A 25,090-nucleotide genomic window follows, 5' to 3' on the forward strand; every position below is an offset into this window, starting at 1 on the left:
TAAGTAAAGGTGCATAGAAAGTACAAGGATGGCAGAAAATCAACCATATAACAGCTAATGAAAAAACAGGCGTAGCTACAGTAATGTTAGATAAAACAGATTGAAGTCGGGAAGCATTACTGGAGAGGAAGAGGGATATTCTGAAATGGGAAGCCAGTTTACCAGGCTTAAATAGGCAAAAAATAGACAACCAAAAAGAAAAATGGACAATCCACAATCATAAGGGTTACTTTAACATACCTCTAAACAAACAGACAAAAAAGTAGGAAAAATAATAGATCTGAAGAACAGTTAGCAAACTTGATGTGATTGATATATAGAAAATACTGCCAACAATGACAATGTTTTACTTAAAACCATATTTAAAATTTATCAAAACTGACAATAAGCAGGCCATAAAGGAAGCGCCAAAACATTTCAGAGGATCAAAATAATTGAAAATATGCTCTGACTTCAGGGAAATGATGCTCGAAATCAGTAACAAAAGATCACTAGAAAATTCTCAGGTGCCTGGAAATTAAACAGAACACACTTCTAAATAATCCATGGAACGAAGAAGAAATAACAGGCTTTAGAAAATATTTTAAGCTGAATGATAATGAAGATGTGCCATATCAAAAGTTGTGGGCTACAGCTAACACAATGCTTGGAGAGAAATGTATAGCCTTAACTATATTTACTATAAAAGTTGAAAGACTAAAATCATTTACACTTCATCTCAAGAAGCAAGAAGAGTAAAACAAAGAATGCAGAAAGAAGAAAACAATAAAAATCAGAAATCGGTGAAATAGAAAACGAATCTAAGGGCGCCTGGGTGGCTCAGTCAGTTAAGTGTCTAATTCTTGGATTCAGTTCAGGTCATGATCTCACAGTTCTTGAGATGGAGCCCCACATTGGGCTCTGCACTGATTGAATGGAGACTGCTTGGGATTCTCTCTCTCCCTCTCTCTGCCCCTCCCCCATTCTCTGCCCCACCCCCCCACTGTCCCTCAAAATAAATAAACATTTAAAAAAAAAAAAGTTAAACAAAAACAGGGGCGCCTGGGTGGCTCAGGCAGTTGAGCTTCTGACTTCGGCTCAGGTCATGATCTCAGGGTCTGTGAGTTCGAGCCCCGCATCGGGCTCTGTGCTGACAGCTCAGAGCCTGGAGGCTGTTTCAGATTCTGTGTCTCCCTCTCTCTGACCCTCCCCCATTCATGCTCTGTCTCTCTCTCTCTGTCTCAAAAATAAACAAACATTAAAAAAAAATTTAAATGTTCAGACTCAAAAAAAATTTATTAAAAAAAAAAAAGTTAAACAAAAACAAGCTAAAAGCTTGTTCTTTGAAAAGTTTAAGAGAACTGACATACCCCCATTAAGACATCAATAAAAAAAGAGAAAAAGTAACATCAGGAATGAAAAATACATTATCATTGGAGACTACACCAACAATGAAAAGATGTGATGATAAAATGAACATTTAACATCAATTTTAAAATGTGAATAAGGGCAAATACCTCAAAAAATTAAACTGACAACACAAATGGAAAATCTGGAGAGTGTCTTCTGTTAGTGGAAGTTGAATCAGTTATTCAAAAGTCCTTCCACAGAGACAACATAAAGCCTTTTCAGTGAGCTCTTTCAAACATTTGAGGAAGAAATTACCTTAATTTTAAACAAATTCTTCCAATAAATAGAAAAATGGAATATTTCCCAATTAAGTCCATCCTAATCATGATACCAAAACATGACAAAGGCATCATGATGTATAATAAGGGACACTGAAATAGATACAAAAGATAGTATCTCACTACCAAGTGACGTTAATTCTCAATGTATGCAAATGTGGCTTAACACTTGAGAAACCAATGTACTCTGCCACGTTAATTTTTATAAAGGGAGAAAAATAGTTATCTCAACTGATACAAATTGGAAAAAGGATTTGATGAAATTTAACAACCATTTATAAAAAATTCTTAGCAAACTATGAATAGAACTTCTGTAAACTGCTATACAGTCTACTAGCAGACATATCTGGTGGTAAAATACTGAAAGTTTTGCCCTTGAGAGCAGGAATGACACAAGGATTCCCATAATCACTTCTTCTATTCAACATTGTACTAGAGATTCTTGCCATATATAATAAGGCAAGAAAAGAAAATGAATGGCATAAAGACTAACAAGGAAGAAATAAAATAGTCATTTGCAGATACTATGTACATAGAAAATCCAAATGAATTTACCGACTATTAGAATTAGTAGGTGAATTTAACAAACTTCTTATAAGTACAGTACTCAAAAGTCACTTATATTTATAAATCAATACCAAATAGAAAATGGACTTTATGAAGTGATATCATTTAAAATAACACTCAAAACATCCAAGAGCTAAGAAGTCTAAGGGGAGATGTGTAGAGATATTTATTTCTATACTGAAATACACAAACTATTTTTTATATGAAGAACCAAACAAATAGAAGGATATTCCATTTTTGTGGGTTGGAAGATTCAAAAATATGGAGATAGTAGTTCTCACCAAACTGGTGTAGACAGTCAACCCAGTCTTACTGATTCTTGTTAATTTTTACAGATGTGCTTTAAGGTATGTTAATATAGGTGGTCTTATCCTCAGAGGCAGAATAGGTGTTCTGAACTTTCCTTTAGTGGCCTGAAAGAGGATAACTGCCCAGAGGTAATATGGCTAGCAAGAGAAGAAGGTAGAAGAACGCACAAGCTTCTTTTTTTGACCTTTTTCTTTCTCCTCCACTCTCCCACCAGACTGCTCCAGTCTTGTTCTTCCTGGCTGTGTTCCCTCCTCCTAGGACCCCAGGCTGCATAAGGTACAGTCTAGGATTTAACCTACCTCAAAGTCCACAGCTGTGTTTGTGTGTGCGTGCACGCTATATATTACAGAAATTTTATTCATTTAAGTAAATCCCTTGAATTTAAACTTAGAAAAACCTCTCCACACAGCACTGGGGCTTATAGGCTGACTGTTAGCAACTACTTTGGGTCCCACTTTAAACCAAGTGCTATTTGAGGGACCCCCTGGAGATGTGGGCCCTAAACATTTAACTGAATATTTATAATTAGCTTTGTAGAAAACAAAGTGTTTCTAGCTATCACCAGAAATTAAGACCCATTCTAGAACAAGCCCTAAATTATTTAGGATCCTGTAAAGACTTCATGTAATAAAGACAAAAATCTCCTAACATGACAGAGTTGAGTGGGTTATGTTAGTTGCAAATTCTTTTGGTTAGCCATTGAATAAGTCTTTTCTTTCCTCACTATTTCCCTTTGTTTAAACTAAATCTAATTTCAAAGGGAATTCTTTAAAGCCTATAATCTTATTTGGGCTAAGCTATTATCTGAAAACGTTCCTCGTAAAATAATGTTCCCAGAGCTGTTCAGGGTTTCCCCGATGTTAGCCAACTCCATTGAAATCACATAGAAGTCGTGACTGGCCAGATATTTGAGGTATGATATGTGATCATTAAATGTATAGTTTTAAAACATTTTAGACATAACACTTGTTGGTAGTGGGGATGGACCACTGGGGATGCACTGGCCTGGGAATGAGGAAACCCGGGGACGTGACAGCCGTCCTCACATACTGGAGTGTGAAGAGATTACAGGGACACGGCTTGTCTGCTCCTTTAGGGAGAAGTGTGACCAGAGGCTTGGATTCATAGGTGGGCAGACTGCTGCTCAAAAATGTCAGGAAGCCATTTTACAGTTAGAATAGTTCTAAATGGAACATGTGACCCCATGATTTCTCAGTCGGTGAGAACACATTCAAAACAAAGACTAGATGACCACGTATCTCTTAAACATATTTTGAAAGGAATCTTTTGGAAGGAAAGATGTTGGTTTAAATCATCTCTCAGCCCTAAGATCGTTAAGGCCTTGAGGTGAGTGAAATCTTCCTCTTAGATATCGCCCTGTTTGTAATATCAGCAGGGAGCAGATGAACCTCGTTACCTAGTCCACACAGCGTCATTTGCTGACTGACATGGCTTGTGTCCTGTGCTCTCACCTCCCTGCCAGAGATCTTTATTCCTGTTTCCTGTTCTCCCATCTTCCTGGGCAACATGAATGTGATCTCACTGTTGCTGTATTCATAGATATTTGTTTATTTTATTTTTAGAATTGTATTTATTTATTTTTTAATGTTTACTTTTGAGAGAGAGACAGAGACAGAGTGAGAGTGGGAGAGGAACAGAGAGAGAGGAAGACACAGAATCTGAAGCAGGCTCCAGGCTCTGAGCTGATAGCACAGAGCCCAATGCAGGGCTCGAACTCACAGACCATGAGATCATGACCTGAGCTGAAGTCGGAAGCTCAACCAACTGAGCCACCCAGGCACCCCTAGAACTTTATAATATACATTAGATATTTCTGTAAAAGGTATTCCATTTTTCAAAGGAGTTTCTCCTATTTCCCTATTCTACTTTCCTTAGAGCAATAAGCAATAATTACTACTCTCATAAGTAAGCTGCTCGGTTGTATTGGACAGTAATTATGTCTTTATGTTTTAAGGCTTATCACCCCAACCCCCCTTTCCTTTCACTGCACAGTTTCACTGCACCATTTCATAGTAAAATTGTACTCTGCTCAAATTCAAAGAGCCTGAACAAAAGCTAGAGGCCCAAGGATTTGGGGGTACTGATTTAGGAGCAGGGTCTACTACTGGCATAAACCTTCTAATTATTCATAACTACAAAAATAGCAATGAAAGCTACTTTAATGAAAAAGGAACTCGGGAATGAGATCATTAAATATAACTAAACACATTTTAAATATAAATGTCATGTATTTCCTGATTAGTGTCAGGTACATATCTAAGCTATCTATCCCGAATTCTGGTCTCAGAGAAAAAGGTCAGAGACCATTATAAGCAAGGTGCTTCACCTTGGCAGGTCCATTTACAACAATGAGATCTTTTGGAACAATCATTTCAGTCTTTTTTTTTTTTTTTTTTTTTTTTTTTAACCAGAGATTTCCATTGGTCCTTTTCTTGGTAATCCATTTATGTCTGCACCCTTATAGTCTACTTTGCCTTTGTTTTTATCACGGGACTCTCAAAGAACTTTGTTAGGCCACATAGGACTAACAAAAGGGGACATCAGAGGGTATGTGTATTGCTCCAGGAATTTTTTGTAGATTCAGAGAAGAAATGGAATGACAAGGCTACCAATGCACACCATCCTCCCAGGCTTGAGGTCCTGAGCAGTGACCACCAGGCACAAGTGGAAATGTCGGCACCTCCGGAGAGAGGAAGATTTTTGTGTATTTTAGACAGCTTTAGGTCACATTGTATACATTTCTTTGTAATTCAATTCAACAAGCATTTACTGACAATTTACCGTGTGCCATCCACTATACCAGATAATGCAGACAAAATAGAAGTTAAAAAATACTCCCTGTCTTTGTGAAGCTGACAACCTATTATTGTCAGAAGCTGGCCCTCAGGGAGTTCTAGTTTACATTTAGAAAAGTCCGGTTTGGCGAAATACCTTTTTTTTTTCCAGGAATGATAGCAGAATTTTCCTGTATACAAAGTTTGAGGATACAAGCAAATGTTTATATTGAAACTAAAATAGTATGACTCGTATTTTTCCAAAAAGCAGATAATTTGAAAAATAGCCATTTATTGTATCTAGATACAAAAGGCATCAGAATTAATTATAGCCCTGGTTTGTACAAATATGGGTTGATAATGTGTCAATCAAATGTTACAAGTACAGGTATTAAAATGGCCAGTAAAACTAATTTATCTAATAGGTACTGGCATAGTACTAAAATTACAGACTGGAAATTCTGCCATGAATCAATGACAACTAAGGTATGTGTTGTGTAAAGTGAGAATTCTTTACAACTTCTGGTCCCACAGTTAAGTATATTAGTCTAACTGCTCAAAAGTGGTCAAACTAGACTTCTGAAATTTATAGAGTTTTTATGTTGTTCCTAAATAGTTTTGGCTATGGTCTGTCTAACTCATTATGCACATACATATGTATGTATATTTTTTATTTCTTTAAAATATACCACTTTATTCACTGTTTTTCTCTGTATGACAATTTTTTTAGTTGCAGGACTTCATAGCCGCGATGGCAAAGTCTCCACTGTTAACTGCAGTTTTATACACTAGTAGAGCTAAATTCCAATATATATTTGAAAGTAGAACCCTACATGTTAAATTTGGTCTGCTTACTATCTGCTTGCTGATAGTATCAATAATCACAGGGTCTAAAAAGCATGGCAATAAAAAACAGAAAATTTCTGCTTGCTTTATTCTGGATACTGCACTAGATACTTAATTCTATTTATTTTATCTCATATAAGAATGCCGTGATATAAAAAAGATAGAATTAGCTTCATTAAACACATAGTCCAGCAGGCCAAGATCAGTGTCACAGCATACCCCATATCATACCCCTAGTGAATTGTTCAGTCAGGATTTGAAGTCAGTCTGATGCCTGTATCTGTGCTTATTTCATTATCCTATTATTTAGGGCTCCCAATTATGAATAGTATTATTTTTTCTTTTTTTCTTTTTTTTGCTTTCTTTCTTTTTTTTTTTTTTTTTTTTTTTTTTTGGCTTAGAAAACACATTTATTTTTCACTGTGACTGGGAACTCCAAGATCAAGGTGTCGGCAGATTCAATGTCTGATGAGAACCCTCTTCCTGGTCTCCAGTCTGCCATTTTATTGCTGTACCTTCAGATGGTAGAAAGAGAAATGTCATTTTTCAAGTGCTTATTATATACCAGATAATTCTGAACACTTTTCATGATTATATCATTTAGGCCACACACATGTTTTAAGGCTTATCACCCCAACCCCCCTTTCCTTTCACTGCACAGTTTCACTGCACCATTTCATAGTAAAATTGTACTCTGCTCAAATTCAAAGAGCCTGAACAAAAGCTAGAGGCCCAAGGATTTGGGGGTACTGATTTAGGAGCAAGGTCTACTGGCACAAACCTTCTAATTATTCATAACTACAAAAATAGCAATGAAAGCTACTTTAATGAAAAAGGAACTCGGGACAGTGACATTGCCTTGCCCAGTGCAAAAGCGGTAGAGCTGAGCTAAACCCAGCACGTGGGCTTCAGAGTATGCACTCTTACCCATCACACGATAAGTTTGTCCCTCAGAACTTAAGGAACATATTTTAGTTGGTGCCCATAGCCCGATCACAACCGCTCAGTTCCCTTAGAGTGGTCCTTAAATGTGGGGAAGGACCTGGGAAAGAAACACGAGACAGCATTGCCCTGGAAGCCCAGGGGAGACAGGTCAGTGGTGTCAGGTAAGGAGGAAGGTCAGCTGAGATGAAGACTGACCAGTGATTCTGATGGCCTCCTGTCTGCAAAGCTCTACCTAAGAGATGTGGGGGGAGGGCCCAGCAACGGGAAAGGACTGCCTGCTGTGCTCAGGGCAGCTGAAGTTCAAAGCCAGAATGGTGCCGAGGCACAGACTTGTTTGATGTTTTCCGGCAGTAAAGAGGAGCCATGAGCAGAGGGCTGGAATTTTCCAGGAATGGGAATTTTTCGGGGGAGACACTGCAAAACAGGACAAGGTTTGAAGGAGCTGAGCATTCTAGTTTGAGAAAACGTGGACCACGGGTCCAGACTGTAGGAGAGAGAAGAAAGTAAGCCTGGGAGTAAACAGTAAATGGGGAGAATGGTGTTGTCTTTACCAAAAACAGAACAATTCAACCTTAATGGGACAGGACGAATGTTATAGTGCATTTATTAGTTGATCAGATAAGAAGGGGCATCTAAGGCATCTAATAGGATATGTTCTCACTGTGGGTTGAATGTAACTGAAAACAGCAAATTGAGTGAGTTGGCAAAAGCCTTGGGATTCAGGGCACACCTGCGTTTTGTTGTGTAAATTGGTGTAGCTTTTCTGAGGTTTATTTATCAATATATGCCTGTTAAAATCATGACAACTCTTTGATCCAACAATTTCACTCCTATGAATTTGTCTTGTGGAAATATTTGCTGAAATTTTCATAAAAGTAATTTCATAGAAACGTTTTTTTCAACTAAGTGTGTTTAAAAAAAAAACAAAACAAAAACTGTGTTTTGTAGTTGTTTATTACATTAACTTAAATACACATTAAAAATAAATAAATACACACTCATATATAACTTTACTATTTCATTCAAAGTATAGCTTTGATCTTTTAATATAATTTTGGGGATAGGTATTTCTAGTGAGTAGCTAACAGTTTTTCTCTAAAGCAGAAAAGAATATTCACTAATTCCTATGCATCTTTTAGACTGAGAGTAACTTGTTTAAAAAAAATTATGTAATTTCTCTATTATTCTGAGAGTGAGTGCATCTGTCAATTGGGCTTTTTTTATCAAGGGATACCCAAGTTTGATTTTGATATATAAAGTGACAACCCTTTTCTTTTCTTTTCTCTTCCTTTTTTTTTTTCTTTAGGACATTATATACCTGTTTGCAGACAAGAACTCAAAATGAAAAATGCCTGAAAAACCCCTAATCAGCTTCCTCTTCTTTTTTAAGTTTATTTCTTTATTTTGAGAGAGAGAGAGAGAGAGAGAGAGAGCGCTGAAGCATGAGAGGGGCAGAGAGAGAGAGAGAGGGAAACAGAGAATCTTAAGTAGGCTCTATGCCATCAGCACAGAGCCCCAAGCGGGGATTGATCCCACAAACCATGAGATCATGACCTGAGCCAAAATCAAGAGTTGGTTGCTTGTTTAGTTATTTATTTTAAGAGAGAGAGAGAGAGAGAGACGAAGAAATAAGAAATGTAAATTAAGAACAGTTTTTCAGGTCTTCTATAGAATCTGGAATATCACCATTTTGCCCCTGGTGAAACCATCCAATGAGGTTAAGTAATTTAGTTTTATCAGAATGTGAACCCAAGCAAATATGATTTCTAAGACTGTGGTAGTTCTATCCCATGATAAAGTATATATTACAAGAAATGTTGATCATAATAAATAGCTAAAATAAACAGATTTTATTAGGTCAGGTACTGTTTTACGTACTTTGCCTCTACCTCTCAACAAACTCTAGTGAGCTCTTTATTGATTTATGAGGTTATACATCTATGAATTCAGTCAAACTTGGCTATTAATTAAATGCCCTTCAAGTTGGGTTTGTAAAAAATTAATTGACATTCATTCCTTTTTAAAGAAAACAACAGGTTTTTGGCCTGGGACCAAGATGTTCTTTAAAAAAAAACAGTAAATATCTAGATCTTGCTCAACTTCAAGTTCTTTCCGAATTTGTGCTTTCAGAGCACTGAGAACATTGCAGCCAAAACAAGCAGTGACATTCTGTACACCTCGAGTGACATCATTACATTTTATGTTTTGAAGCTTATAAATACAAAATGCTGATTTAAAATTTTTTAAATTCCATTGATTATTTTGTTTCCATAAAATGCCCTCTTTTAATCTATTTTCAATAAGGCACAGCGATCAAACTAATAAGTACAATCAGTAAGAAGCAATTTTACCCTCTAGAATGGAACTAAGTGCTGATTTATAGAAATAATGTTTCTGACTACAGTGTTTTAAAAAAAAAAGTCTCCAATATAAATTATGTACTTGTAAAAATAGATGACAGGATTTTTTTTTAATAGTTGTCTCCTGGTAAACATAAGCTTCTGTCCTCCAAATGACAATTGACAGCTTCATTTTCAAATATTTTATGTAATAGCCATGGGCTAGCAACTATGTTTATGTATATATACACACACACACACACACACACACACACACATATATATATATATATATGTGTGTGTGTGTGTATATATATATGTGTATATATATATATGTGTGTGTGTGTGTGTGTATAAATAAATGTTTATTTATTTATTTTAAGAGAAAAAGAGCACAAGCAGTGGAGGCACAGAGAGAGGGGGAGAGAGAATCAGAAGCAGGCTCTGTGCCATCAGCACAAAGTCCCACATGGGGCTCAGTCCCATCAACTGTGAGATCATGACCTGAGGTGAAATCAAGAGTTAGATGCTTAACTGAGTGAGCCACCCAGGCATCCCTATATATTTTTATACCAGAATCATAGTATTTATCAGTGATGGTCATCTGGATTGCATAAAGAAGATGCACCTAAGCCTGTTTCTGAATCATGTGGTTTAGTTAAATCTCATTAGTTGGATTTTAAAATATGTTGATAGTTTCTTTCAGCACTTAGTCTTTGACATATATAAATTTTAAATTTCCAGTCAAATTCAGTGCTGACAACATAAATATTTTATGTAATGGTGGAAAAAAACCCAGAACTGGATTGCAGATTTAAAAAATCAAAGTGTATACACAACAAAGCAGAAATATTGGAAGAGGGATGGACTCCTAGTGTTTCAAAGCCATCAAACCTTATTCTGAATAGTATGACTTCTGTGAATCTCACATTCACAAATGAGATCAACTGTATTTTTTTATTGTAAAGGGACACAAAATTGTAAACAACTGAAATATTGGCATAAAACAAATACAATACAGTTTTAAGCTTTTTCATAATTAAATAAAACATTTAAACTTTGTTACATATTTATAATACATCAATTATATATAGTATATATAATAAATAATTATAGATCTTTATGTGTGAACAATGCACAAATTGTTAACCAGTACAGAGATCAGATTAAGTTTGTTTCTGAATAGTTGAGTACATCACATTAGAGTATGCTATATGGTTTAAATCAGAATGAAAAAGCTATGGCCCACAGAGCACATCTGGTCTGCCACCTGTTTTCGTAAATAAAGTTTTATTAGAGCATAGCCATGCCATCAATTTACCTAGTGTCTGTAGCTGCAAAGTCAGAGTTGAGTAGTTAGGACAGAGACCCTATGGTCTGCAAAGCCTAAAATATTTCCTATCTGTCCCTTTACAGAAAAAAAGTTTGCTGATCCCTGAATTTGATGAATGAGTCCGACTATGAGTTGACTATTTCACCTGCTATTCTAGTAAGTGTTGTTTGTGCCTATAGGAATTCCCTCTTCCGGCTTTTGACTAATGTGTTTAAAAGATAGCCAAGATAGTCTAAATGTCCACATTAGTCCATTCATATCATATTTACTTGTTGATTTTTTATGGCCTTGTTAGAGCTAGTGTGTATATATATATATATATATATATATATATATATAGTATAGTATATATAGTATACATATATACACTCATTTTCAAAACCTATTTCAAAGACTCGTGTCTCCTCTGAAATCATGGCCTCAGATATTTTTCAAGACGGTGAGCCATACATTTGGTTTTCAACATTTTGAATCACACTTCCCTTGGTTATGAAATGAAATACATTTCATGGGAAGTTATATTATAGTTCTAAATGGCCCTAAAACTAGAGGGAAATGAATAGCCCGCCCTCTTTGCCCTGGAGTTTTGCCTTTAGTCCTTACTATATGAAATATAAATCACATTACTTAAGGAAGCCTAAATAGAAAATCATGGTACCTAACAATTATTGAGACTCCATTATGTGCCAGGTACTGCTAGGTACTCTATATACATTCTCTCATTATATCCACATAAGCATAAGAAACAGGTTGGTGAGTTTCTCCATTTTACAAATGAGGAAACTAAGTCTTAATTAAGACACTTGCCCAAAATCACAGAACCCGTAATCAACAGAACCAAGACTCACACATAGAATGGTCAGATTACTAAATCAGGGCCCTTAATCTCACTATTAAATAATAGGTGTGAGTATTTTTGCACTTTCATATACTTTCACATGTCCTTTAACGTGTTAATATAACCAACCCAGAGAATATAATGGAATTACTCAGTAAATTGACATCTTTGTTTCCTCTCACTGGCAAATGTCAATGGGAGAACTATTCCTTGCTGTCATTCCTCTTTTCTTGCCTGATTTTCCTGTCCATTCCCAACACCCTACCTGTATAATCTGAGACAAGCAAGGAAATCCTGCCTTCAGGGTCCCTGCAGTCTCATCCTATTTTTAATCCTCAGCCTGTTGACACTCACCAGCTTCTGAAGGCCATTAAACAAGAAGAGTTGCTACTTTTTCTATTGTGGAAATCACTAACTGGAAGGTGACATTACAAATGGGCAGGGAAATTTGCCTGAGGGAAAAGAGCAGTAGTATTGAGCTAAAAGGCCTACTGACTACCAGAAGTCCTCATGGTTAGTGAACTGTGTAGGTCATGAAAACGGTACCTGAGGAGTTGGGGAATTCTAGGTAATCTGGCTTCATAACTTCAAGTGTTAATTACAAAGATGAAAGGGCATTTGAAGATGGTTCTTACCGTGCACATTTGGGCAATAAATATTTAGGAATACGGAGATGAACAAAGTGTGCTTCCTGTGGTGAATTTTTGATCTAGAGACCTCAAAAGCAAACAGAATAAGACCCTCTCTTCCTTAAATCATTTACTTGAAAAATGGTACGATGGCTTCCTTAGGCCCAGCCAGTATAATGCCTGTTACATTTGTAAACTCTGGAGGGTCCTGTAACATAAAATCTATTCATATAATTGTATTTGGGGATGGAGTGGAGTAGTAACCCAATGTCTGCATCATACTTAATGGATGAACCACACCAGAGGCAAACTGATCTAGAGAAACATAGTAAGAATGCTGATCACTACTGCTATTTAACTACTATTGAACATTGTACTGGAAATATCAGCTAATATAATTAAGCAAGAGAAAGAATGTAGAGGTAAAAAACTTGGAAAGGACAAGATAAAATGATCACTATTTGTAGATGAAATATAATTGTAAGCCTACAACCTCAAAGAGAATCACCAACAAAGTACAAAGAGTAGGAGAATCCAGCAAGATGATCGGGTACAGGGAAAGGATTCTAAGTTAATGAGTAGCACCTAACAGCTATCTTGAACGAGTAGCACTGACCCACCTGTTGATAATTGCCGCTGGTAAGGGGTAACCACACAATTGTTTTATTTAGATTTTCTGATTGAAAAACAAAATGTGTTACCCTCCCAACTGTGAAAATTCTTTTCAAGTCCATGTCCACAAATTACCCAACAGAATCTTCCTGAGCCAATACAGAGAATAAGGTAAGCTAATTGAACATTTTTCCTAAGCAGCCTATTAAACAAAAATCTCAATGGAAGTTTTGGCATGTTTATCATCTGAGGGCCACCTCCATTTGTTCCTTCCCCTGCACTAGTGGTGGTCCCACCAGAGATTTGTCCACTTATGTGAATTGGGTCTTTTGAGCATTTTTCCAAGAAAAGGTAACTTTCTAGGCAAGTTTGTTGTAGCTATTTCAATAATCATTGTGCATATGTCTCCTGTAATAATACTTAAAATCAGATGATGCTGACCCAGTTAGAGCTAAGGATTAAAGAAATCTGCTTAGAAGTGAATTGAGTCCACTAGAGCAACTGCCAAGAGAAATGCATTCCGCAGAATGCCCTTCAGAGAACCTCTCATTAGCCAGACTGCAAAGCTTTGATTTCTTTTCACTTGCTATACAACTGCCTGGGTTTCATTTAAACATGGGTGTAATATGTGTTCATATGTGTTCACAGAATATTTGGTTTAGTCTTTCATTTTTCCTGGATACCATATTCAGTCTTATGCAGAACTCAGTTAAATTATCACTCTACCCTAAAATAAAAATTAAAGACCATACAATCTTAATACAAATTGTATATACTCTAGGTATTTTCTTCATATGATTTTTATATAACTTCCAATACATCAGAATTATGAAAAAGTTAAAGCATTGCCTTTTAAACTAGAACCAGTTTTTGACTCTGAGCCTTTAATCTGAAATACCAAAACCAACAGCAAAGTCTGTTGCTCCTCCCATCAACCAGAGGCCATAGAATCTGCACAGAAATACATCTGTGCTTTCCTGAACTACTGCCAATTTTGCATTTATCCTTCCTTCTATGCATTTGTTTCTATGTTGGATTTGATGTTATCTGTGGCTGTTGTGTTTTGTCTATAATGTGTTCTCTCTCTCTTTTTTTTTTAATGTTTTATTTATTTTTGAGAGAGAAAGACAGAATGGCAAGTGGAGGAGGGGCAGAGAGAGAGGGAGACACACAGTCCAAAGCAGGCTCCAGGCTCTGAGCTGTCAGCACAGAGCCCAATGTGGGGCTCAAACTCACGAACCATGAGATCATGACCTGAGCCATAGTCGGACGCTTAACCGACTGAGCCACTCAGGGGCCCCGTCTGTAATGTGTTCTTAATACACATCCTATGTCAGATGCATTTGTATCAGTGTTATCTATTATAGGCTAAAAAATCTCAGGTGCCCTTCAGAAGGGAGGAGTTTTAATAGCCAATGTCTTGAGCCTTGGGTCTGCATTACACCCACCTGGGGTGATTTGTTTATTCAAACAAGGATGTTGCCCCTGAAGGTTCCTATTCAATAGATGTGGGGTGGGTCTGGGGTGTGTGGGTGGCCCAGTCAGTGAAGCGTCCGACTTGGACTGAGGTCACGATCTCATGGTTTGTGAGTCCGATCGCCATGTCAGGCTCAGAACCTGGAGTCTGCTTCGGATTCTGTGTCTCCCTCTCTCTCTCTGCCCCTCCCCTGCTTGTGCTCTGTCTCTCTCTCTCTCAAAAATAAACATTAAAAAATTAAAAAAAAAAAAAAAAGATGTGAAGCGGGCCTTACCACTAATTCTGATGCACAAGAGTTGAGAGGCACTCTTTTTAGTATTATGTCAAGTCCTATCCATAGTACCCAGCATACTGACCCTCAAAAACTCTTTCTGTAACTGGTGAACTGGTTTGAGATGGAGCCTCACTTGAGGGGTCACAGGCAGTCCTTGCACAAGTAAGTCCAGTGATTCTAAGGAAATACGATGCTGACAAATCCACAGATGCACTTGACCTGTGTCCCTTGAGCCCACCAGATTATTGATTTAACCAGGACAGGCCCAACCTCTTTTATAACTAAAAAAACTTTTGTGGGGCACCTAGCTGGCTCAGTGGGTGGAGCATGCAACTCTTGATCTCGGGGTTGTAAGTTCGAGTCCCATTTTAGGTATGGAGATTACTTTAAAAGAAATAAAATAAAATCTTAAAAAAAAATTTTTGTGTGTAAAGATTCTAGGTTGCTAACAATCTAAGAAAGAATATGCCTCTATTGTCATAAAACACTCTTTATATTTATGGAGTTCTTTTCCTTGACTTAAAAGTGGGGAAATAACCATCTATTCCAATAAGCGCTTCACATATAAGATTCCAGAGCTGAGTTTTATGATGCAGTAAGTTAAAATTCCTGAAGATTTGCAGGTAATGTAATGGAAGTCAGTGTTATATTTTCTTGGTAGAAACCATTTCCATGCTTGGTAGCTCCAACAACGGCAATTAGTTTGCGGCAATCCTAAAACTGCAAGAATTAACTGGATTTAGACGATGGGGCCTGAAGGCCAGCCCTGGTACCCTAGTGGAAGAAGGACCTGTCTTCCTGACTTCCGTGGTGCTTCACAAATGCTAGGTGTGTCAGAATCGCCTGGAAAGCTTGTTAAACACGCAGATTCCTAGACCTCACCTCCAGAGATTTTGATCGAGTAGCTCAGCCACAAAGCCTAGGAATCTGCAGGTTTAACAGCCACGCCAGGTTGACTCTGATGTAGGGGAGGTGATACCTACAGAAATATCATGCTGGGTTGTGCTTTATTTATTTTTTTTTTTCACTTCCAGTGTCTGAAGGAAACTAATGAAAGAGCTTAACAACCTCAGCTATCATGGGGTTTTCCCATGCTAGGCATGTAGTAAACTGTTTTTATGACCTGTTTTCTAACAAGTGTATTTATACGTCAAAGAACCTCTTCTGCCCCTTGGAGACATTTATTCCTGGTTGAAATTCAGTCTTGGAGCCAATGTTTTCAAACCCAATGAATTAAACTGTCTCACCAAAGTTACTGGGAGTGTTTTTACAAGTGCTACCCTTTAATCTGAATGAAAATAAAATAGAGACTCCACTAAAATGACTTCAGATACAATGCATGATCTAACCAAGAGAGGATACTGCTAAGTAATCTGACAACATGACTAGTTCTCTGTAGTGGGAAGTAGTTGGTAAGCAGTGTTGCAAAAGGGCTGGACTGAAATGGTGGTTCAGGCTGTGAGACCATTGTGGGAGGAGAGGAGAGATGAGAAGGACCTTTCTCACTGCTTTAGTACCACTGAGATCTTCCCTACTTTGGACTAAGGTAGTGGGAGAAGGACCTGAGGTGAGTCCCTTCCCCTGTCTGCTCTTTTCACACCATTTTCCTCTTCTGTCCCTTGCTCTCCCATTTTGGTTTCCCTTACTTTTTCTCAGAGGTATAGTGAAGTCGGGGACCCAAGTAGAGCCCTTTGAAGGGGGCCACTTGACCTTTGAAAAACATGGCGATGATACATTTTCCTGCAGACTGTCAGTCAGAGGTCTCATCCTCACAATTGAAAGGGCGCAACAGTTTGTAAAACCAATCCATCTTTTCCTCCTTTTCGATGCTCACGGTAGTAAAGTCTATCGTGAGGATTTCTGAAATGGGGAGGAAATAGGAAATTAGTATTCTGAAACTGATTTGGAACCTCAGACAAGCCGCCATTGTGCGGATGAGTCACCAAAAGGTCTGGGAGCTGTTTGCCATCTATCAACGCAGAAGGAGGTTAGCATGGAAATCAGCGAAAAACAAATGACTCAGTTTTCCTTTTTAGAAAATGCTCAGTTCCAGTGGCCTGATTTCCCCGTTTAAATAAAAAGGATGAAACCATGGCCAGCCAATGGCAGTCCAGGTTGGACAGTTAGGGACAGCTTCCTGCATTGGTGTCAGTCAAAAAAGTGAGGTTTCCCACTCACTAGTGCTCTAGGAAACTTTTTGCAGAAGCTTATGACATTATGTACCAGGAAGAGGAGATGTAAGTCAAAGGAAGATTCAACCATGTATTTATTTCCTGCTTTGTCAGAGACTCATGTGATTGGAAAGAATGAGAAGGCCTGTGTTTCCGTCCCAACTTTTCTGTTTACACGCTATGTGACTTTGGCAGGTCGTACAACTTTTTGACAGTGTTTTCTCTTCTGTGAAGTGAGAATAATATCTGCATCACAGGGCAGTTGTGAAGGGCAAGTGAGAAAGTATACCTGAGTTAGTGCACATTTTTAAGCCCTAAAAAATGTAAAGTATCTTTGCTGCTGTGAAGGTATTTGGAGGGATGGCAATGGCCTTGGGTCACAGAAATGAGGCGAGAGAGAGGGAGTGCACTATTACTGCTTTGAGGGGAAATGGTAAATGTTTGAATGCACATCCCTATTATCATATTTCATATATCTGAAGATGGGCCTTCCTTATAAAAACTCAATCATGACCATCATTGATTTCAAAATGTTAGGTAACAAATGTGTCAACAGTAGACATTTCTGATTAAAGAATAATAGCCATCATTTAATGCTCCCTTTAGACTCAGCATAGTAATACGCTCTTTTTCAGATGATCTCATTTAATCATAGCCCTGTGATGCGGAAGTTCTCAACAGCCACTATCAACAACCCCGCGCATTGAGTATTATATAGTATTTATCATATAGTATTATTATTCCCACTTTAAACATGATGAAACTCATCAAAATTAAACTGTTAAAAACTTTCCCAGAGCCATACACCTACTAGGCAGTGGAGCAGAGTTTCAAACCCAAGTGTGTCTGACTCAGAAACATGTGTCCTTAACCACCAAAATCTTGAAGAGAATAGAAGCCACATTGTTTTCCACTGAATTGAAACAAAAGTCCTGTCTCTGTGACAAGCTGACCTTTACTTAAGTTACTGTTTTTGAAATAGGTGAATGGTGATGAGAGTAGTGTAAACACACACACACACACACACACACACACACACACACGCATACTCCCCTGCCTCACACCCGGTCCCTGTCAACCATGATTTATTTGCTAAGAAGTTGCTATAACTGATGAAATCAAAAAGCTTAGGCTTTTACTCCTCCTGCCTTAGTACTGACAGCTATGTGTCTTTGAGTAAGGAATTTAAATTCTGAGCCTTGATTTCTTCTATGAGCGGAAGTCCAAATGTTTATCCAGCCCACCTTACTGGGTGAGGTTCAAATGACATGGTGCACACGAAAGTGTTTATAGATACTAAAGAAAAGGGAGGGCTTTATTAAGAATCTCTTCCAGGGATGGGGCATCTGGGTGGCTCAGTTGGTTGAGCATCTGACTTTGGCTCAGGTCATGATCCTGTGGTTCATGAGTTTGAGCCCCACATTGGGCTCTCTGCTGTTAGTGCAGAGCCCGCTTCAGATCCTCTGTCCCCCTGTCTCTCTCTGCTCTCCCCTGCTCGCTCTCTCTCAAAAATAAATAAATATTTTAAAAAATGTCTTCCAGGGCATGTGAGTGGCTCAGTCAATTAAGCATCTGACTCCTTGATTTCTGCTCAGTTCATGATCTCCCAATTTGTGAGACCAGGGATCAAGCCCCATGTCAGGCTCTGCTTGGGATTCTCTTTCTCCTTTCTGGCCCTATCCACCCACTTGTACTCTCTTTCTCTCTCTCAAAATAAAGAAATAAACATTTAAAAAGAAAGAAAGGAAGAAAGAATCTCTTCCACCAGAAAGAGGTTGGGAGGTGGTTTGGCAAGTAGTACAGAAAAATAAAAATAACCATTAACCCCCTGCCTGTAATAGTCACTCTTCTCATGATGTATTTGCTCATCTAAAGAAGTGTCTTTCAAATCCTGGTGTACCTACTGGTGGCACACGACATTATTTAAAGGGGTATGTGAAAAATTATTTTCAGAGTTTTATGCTCTAAAGTACTACAGGAAAATATACAAAACCTGTGATTTCCCTGATGATTGTTGAGGATTTGGCTAAGCATAAAAATTGAGTCAATTTAAAGTTGACTAAGTATTATCAAGTACAGGTGTCCCATGGATCTGGCAAGCATAGTAAAAGTAGAAGGCAAGTGCCTTTAGGAAACACTGAGAAACACTTGCTCTGTTTGGAAACAGACTAATCTTGGAGGAGTTGGTCAGGGTTCTCTCCGCTTGATCTCTGTTGATCTCCTCACGTCTTCAACAGCAGTCATCATGACAGTGAAGAGGCCTGTGGACACTCCTCAAAGTTTATCCCATGCCCCGCTCCCCTGCTCCAGCTGAATGCACTCCACAAGAAAGGCAATTGAAGCCAAAGGGCTCCTTTTTTCCTTCTCTAAGAAATATGCTCTTCACTCTGTGTGTTACCCAGAGGATTCAAACCCCGGATGTGCCTTCTACACAGAGCCTGAGTCTAGTTTAAAAATTTACTTTTGATATCTCAAAAGTCCTGATCCAGCATCTTTCAGAGAGAAAGTCTAAGTGTTCTGGAAAAGGATTAGAACAGTCCCGCTGTGATTAATTCCTCAGTTTAGGCCCTGAGTGTCTGCCATTCTCTAGCTGCAGTTAAGCTACTAAAGGTTGAAAGCCAGTGATAACTATTTTACTGCAAGGTTTTTGTCTTTGATGACAGGACTTTCACTTAAGATGGCTTCTCCAGGCCTTTCTGAGAAACCAATATTGACCTGATGTGGCCTCTTAAAAAGCAACACAGTTTTCTGTATTAAGGGACTTCAGTGGACCATATCCAATCTTTCTCCAAATATAATCTAACTACTCAGACAGTGGTTGAAAGAAAAATAAAGAAGCATCATTTATTAAGGAAAAGAAACCTTCCTGTATTTTCTCAAGGAGCTCCTGGGTTAATGCAGACATTTTCTCTCATCATTTTAATGCTTTTTAAATTTTATTTATTTCTTTTGAGAGAGAGGGATCATGTGCAGGGTAGGGGCAGAGAGAGAGAATCCCAAGCAGGCTCCACACTGTCAGTGCAGAGCCTGACATGGGGCTCAAACTCATGAACCAGAAGATCATGACCTGAGCTGAAATCAAGAGTCGGACGCTTAACCAACTGAGCCACCCAGGTGGCGCCCCTCTCATCATTTAACAGCAACATCTGGATTTTTAAAACATAGAGAAGGAGGTTTAGAGATTCACCAGCGGTCCACAGCTAAGGGGCAGATCTGTGATCTGAGCCCAGTTCTGTGTGGTTGCAGAGACTATGACTTTCCACCATACCACAGTACTCACACTCAAATCTTTATTAAGCGATATCGAGGACTAGCACTTTTTAAAATAATTTAATTTCATTAGGGAGTGAAGAGAATCAGAATTTGAAAGCTATGTGTACGGAAACCGCCTGCACACACCATTCATGGGGGCTTCCAGGCTGGTTGCTAAGGGGGACCGCTTGGACCCCAGCGCTGTCGTGGCTCTCGGTGTTGGCGAAAATGCTGGAGGAGCATCCCCACTGGGGCTGAGCCGGAGAGGAGTCCAGGGCAGGAACAAAGGCTGATGCTCCTCTTCCCCGTTCCTCCTTACCCTGCCCACAGGTGTAAGCAGAGGGCCGGGGCAGCTATGAATCATTAAGGAGGGGAGTGCTAGGGCACTGTCTCAAGGGAGAGATTTCCCTCACCCAACAGAGGTTTTCTTCCCCCCCTTTGACGAATTTAGCTGGAGGAATCTGACAACAAACCACGAGATTTCTTTGTTGGGCTGAGCAGGCAGGACCCATGCGAAGTATTTTCCCACGCCACTTCTACCACCTCGCAGAAAACTGCCTGAGTGGTTTCTATTTTCCTTCTGTGTCCCCCCAGCCCGAGGTCAAACAGTAACCGAAAAACGTCATTGCTCTCGGTCACTGTTTGGTTCTGCCACTCAGCGGGAGGATTGAAGTGAGCTCCTCCTGATCAGTCGCCTGTTGGCAAGGTTGCACAGGAGGCAGGCTCTGTACCCACTGTTGAAAGTTAGGCAGACACATGTGGTCCAGTTTGCAGAGATTTCCACTGCCAACCTCCTGATGGAAAGTTCCTGACAGCTTCCTTAACATTGTGAGGAGACAGGCACCTTCCACGCTGCCCCCCCCCCCCCCCGGGGTCTTTGCCTTTTTTTTCCAATGGAAATGATCGCCACAAAGAACTTGTTTTGATTTAGCCCAGGTCCCTGATTTTCAAAAATTATTTTGGCACTGAAATGTCTCTTTCCCTCTCTTAAAGTTTGTCATTGGTTGTGTTGCTTGCCTCTAGCCAGAGCCCTTTGGAATGCCTTACTCTTGAAGCTGAGTGCACGATGCCCTGAGATTGCCGAGTGTCAGGCCTGGCCCCGGGAGTGAGGTTACTCAGGTGTTATCAGACTGTGCACCGCCAGCCGCTCAAAACCCCACTCCAGCTCAGTGTGATAACAGCCCAGACTAATGGTCTGCTATGAAACACTCCCCGGCATCCCCCAAAAGTCTGTTATCTGGCAAGTATTTTGCACTTAATACCCAGAAAATGTAAAATCTCTGGGCTCTGGTGGGTTCTCTGAATCTCAAGTCAGCAAAATGCTAAGCAGCTTTTGAAGCAAGTGTATAAAACGTGCTTGGAACAGCAGTTTGCCTCCTCACTTTTGTAACAGCTTGACTTTTGTCTTCTGCGAGAGCAATGTTCTTCATGCTGCGGTGTGTGGACCACATACCCTACCTTCTACCTCCCAAAGTCCACAAACACTTCCCAAAGGTACCAGGCAAGAGAGTCGACACAAAGACATTTCTAGACCTTTAATTTCTGTATGAATAATTTCCCCAAAGTCATCTGCCTTTGGAGGTGGGGGTGCCACTAAGATGCTTCGTGCATTCTAAAGAATGAGGAAAAAGCTGAACCAACTCCAGAGATTTGAGTGGGCTGGGTCTCCAGGAAAAAGAGAAACACAGGGAACCCCCAGGGGGACCTGTGGGGGAGGCAGCATAGATGGAGAAGGAGAATGAGATCCAGAAACTAGGACCTTGTCTTCCAAGGGACAGCAGACCTTTAAAAGGGACCAGTTCTCTTGGAGCAGAATTAACTGTAACTGGAAAAAGAATCTCCAGAAAACATTTCTGTTGGTGCTGATTATTGGTTTAAACTGCTAAGCTGAACTGAATAACAAGATTGTACCTGTGATTTACCAGCTAATTAGATAAATATAATAGCCAGTGTGTGTTGGGGGCAGGAGGGGCGTTGTCTATGGTGGGAGAGGGATTGTCTATGAATAATTTGGCTCCTGAGATCTCCACACATTGTCTATTAAATCGCTCTCCCATAACATACCCTCCCTGTAAATTTGTGTGTTTGTTACGATTTATAATTCACAAAGTATTTTCACATTATCCCACTTAATCTCCCTATTCTTCTTATGCCACATTGAAGACAAGAGCCACTAGGATGAGCTCCCTCAACTCTCCATCTGGGCTTCCTGAATGAATTCTGCACCTGCACCTCCCTGGCCTCCTTCCCTGCCGTGTCCATGGAATGCAAAGTGCCCCTTCCCCTGCCCAAGGCTAATTCCACCTCCTCCCCTTCCTGGGGACCCCATCAATCATCCACCACTAACTTTAGCATCTTTCTTTCAACTGGCTCTTTCCCACACACTAACATGGCCAAATCTCTCCTGTCTTCAGGGAAACGAAGACCCGGTTGACCTGATGTTGCCTCTAGCTACTGTCTCCATCATCTGCCTGCACAGTCTAGCTACGTGACAGCAGCTGCACTCTCCTGTCTCAGTCTTCAGCCCGCTGCTTCTGGTTTCTGCCATTCTTGCAGAATGGCTTTGAAGTCATCAAATCCAGTGACCTTTATGCTACCCACTCTCCTTGAGCCATTTGGTACTGTGGAACAATTCCTCCTTCTTGAAACATCCCCTTTCCGTGACTTCAAGGTTACCCCTCTTTCCAGACTTTTCCCCATCATCTCTAGCTCTTCCGGCTCAGTCTCCTTCACTGCGTTCTCTTCCTTCACCTGCTCTTTAAAAAACTACGATTATTAAAGTCTGACATACATACAGAGAAGTGTACAAATCCTGACTTTACAGACCAATTTTTACCAGCTGAACATACCCAAGTAACTGACACATAGATCAAAAAAAAAAAAAACTGTTTCCAGCACCCCCAGAAATACCCCTTGCACCCTCTTACAGCCGCCCCGCGCTCCTAAAGAGTGACCACCATCTAGACTTTGAACGTCAGAGATGTGTTTTGCCTGTGTTTGAACTTTATATAAATGTGGACGAACATGTTTTGTGTCAGGCTTTTTTTGCTCAGCATCTGGATGGTAGAACTGTCCATATATATTTTTTTTTGTAGGTGCACTTTGTTCATGCTTACTGCTGTAGGAGATTTGACAGAGAGAATACTCCACAGTTCATGTATCTGTTCTTCTGTGATGGGCATTTGGTGAGTATCCACACGTTGCTGTTAGAAAGTGTGCCATGATAAAACCCTCAGTGCCTGCTTTTTAAACAGTGAGCTCTCTAGATTTCAAGACCTCCCTTTTTACGTGGTGTCCAGAGTGGCTCTGGAATATTTGGGGAGGCAGAGATTGCTTAAACATGAGAGCCGTGCCTCCTCTCACTAAGTAAGTTAGAAGCTTGTGGACATGTTTCAGGTGAATATGTTTTCAAATAGTACTATTTTTACACACTAAAATGTAATATCTATATGCCAGTTGAACAACAATAACAACGTGAAGTCCAAAATTCTTACAGGAAAGACTAAATTAGTGCCAGCTATGTGCAAGATTCTCATAGTAGAGATTAAATTAGTAAAATATAATTTATTTCTCAGTGTATAGAGCCTATGATTCCATAATTCCACTGAATGCTTAAGTTCTATTAGTTGGTATTAATTTCTACTCCACAATAATTAGTGACGGGACCTGGTTCTCTTTTATGACACTATGTAAATGTCCCTAGCAAGGCAAAGTAGAAAATGGGCATACCATTCTTGCTGCAGTGAACGGCCACCTCAAAAGGATAGCTCCAAGCCCCAAAATTCATTAATGAGACCATATCAAGTAAGAGTCAAGACTGATTAATACATAAAATCAAGGTGTAGATATTTTAGGTAAAAGCAAAGTTCTGGGATTATACTCATATCAAGTCTATAAAGACATTTTTTTTAATGCTTATTTATTTTTGAGAGAGAAAGACAGAGCAAGAGTGGGGGAGGGGCAGAGAGAGAGGGAGACACAGAATCGGAAGCAGGTTCCAGGCTCTCAGCTGTCAGCACAGAGCCTGACACGGGGCTTGAACTCGTGAACTGCGAGATCACGACCTGAGCCGAAGTCGGACGCTCAACTGACTAAGCCACCCAGGTGCCCCTAAAGACATTTTTTATGTATTTTGCTATTGTTTAATAATTAAGAAACTATTTTTATTTTTAATCATTCTCAAAAAAAATGTAAATCCAAATCTAGAAATTAGTTAGTACTGGCATGTAATAGATATTCATTTTATGCTATCCTGAGGACTCAGGGAAACATGCACTACCTCCATTCTCATGATTTCTAACTTTTTCTCCTCCAAAGATATTTTTAAATATGGAACTTTTAGAGATTATTTTTCTAGAGAAATTCCTCTACTCTGTGCCAAATGGTTTTGAAATATTCATCATTTCTCTCTGACGATGAACTATGTGGTATTGCTTCTGCTTTGAAAAACAAAGGAAAAATGTGTTTACAGTTTCACTTTGAGAATTCTTATAACAGTGAATGGTAAATACATTTTAAACAAAAAGTTGGTTCAAAACTAGAAACAAATAGCAATACCCCACTTGATTCATGGGCCACCAAAGTGTTTGGAGAATCAGTTGATAGAATTTTCAGTGTTTTGATCAACTATGAAAGTGGGTTAGTCCCAGCTGATAATGTATCATGACTGGTGTGTTTTGAACCTGCCACGCATCTTCCCACTTGTGAAGCCTTCACTTTGCTCAGCAGGTTTTGAAAAATTGTCAGCCTTTTCCTAATAGATACAGGAACTGACAATATTGATTATTTTGGAGTTCTTTGACTTCCTTAAAAGATACTCATGAAGTCTAGTTCTTCTCTTTTAAACTACTGCAACTCTATTGAGTTTTCTATTTGCGTTGCTGTTGCAATCCTGTGCCTACCCAGGAATTGTATTCAGATACATTCCAATGGGCTGCGGATAAATTCTTTGACCCTTTGTCAGTCTGTCCAGGTCAGATCCCCTTGTTGATCAAGGTAACTCACAATAAATAAATAGGCAGGAACCTTTCTGGCTG

The 25,090-nt window shown here is 39.2% G+C and overlaps 1 long non-coding RNA gene across 2 annotated transcripts; it reads left to right on the forward strand.

Annotated features, from left to right (window-relative positions):
- Nucleotides 1-1,288: 1,288 nt before the first annotated feature.
- LOC125912390 (uncharacterized) lies at nucleotides 1,289-24,565 on the forward strand. 2 transcript variants are annotated; one of them, XR_007454701.1, is made up of 4 exons: nucleotides 1,289-2,819; nucleotides 10,885-10,957; nucleotides 12,940-13,051; nucleotides 22,469-24,565. It is a non-coding gene; the product is annotated as an uncharacterized LOC125912390 (long non-coding RNA). The 2 variants fall into 2 exon arrangements; XR_007454700.1 differs by lacking the exon at nucleotides 12,940-13,051.
- Nucleotides 24,566-25,090: the final 525 nt, after the last annotated feature.

The sequence above is a fragment of the Panthera uncia genome (genome assembly GCF_023721935.1).
Source record: "Panthera uncia isolate 11264 chromosome C1 unlocalized genomic scaffold, Puncia_PCG_1.0 HiC_scaffold_4, whole genome shotgun sequence".
Taxonomy (NCBI): Eukaryota; Metazoa; Chordata; class Mammalia; order Carnivora; family Felidae; genus Panthera; species Panthera uncia.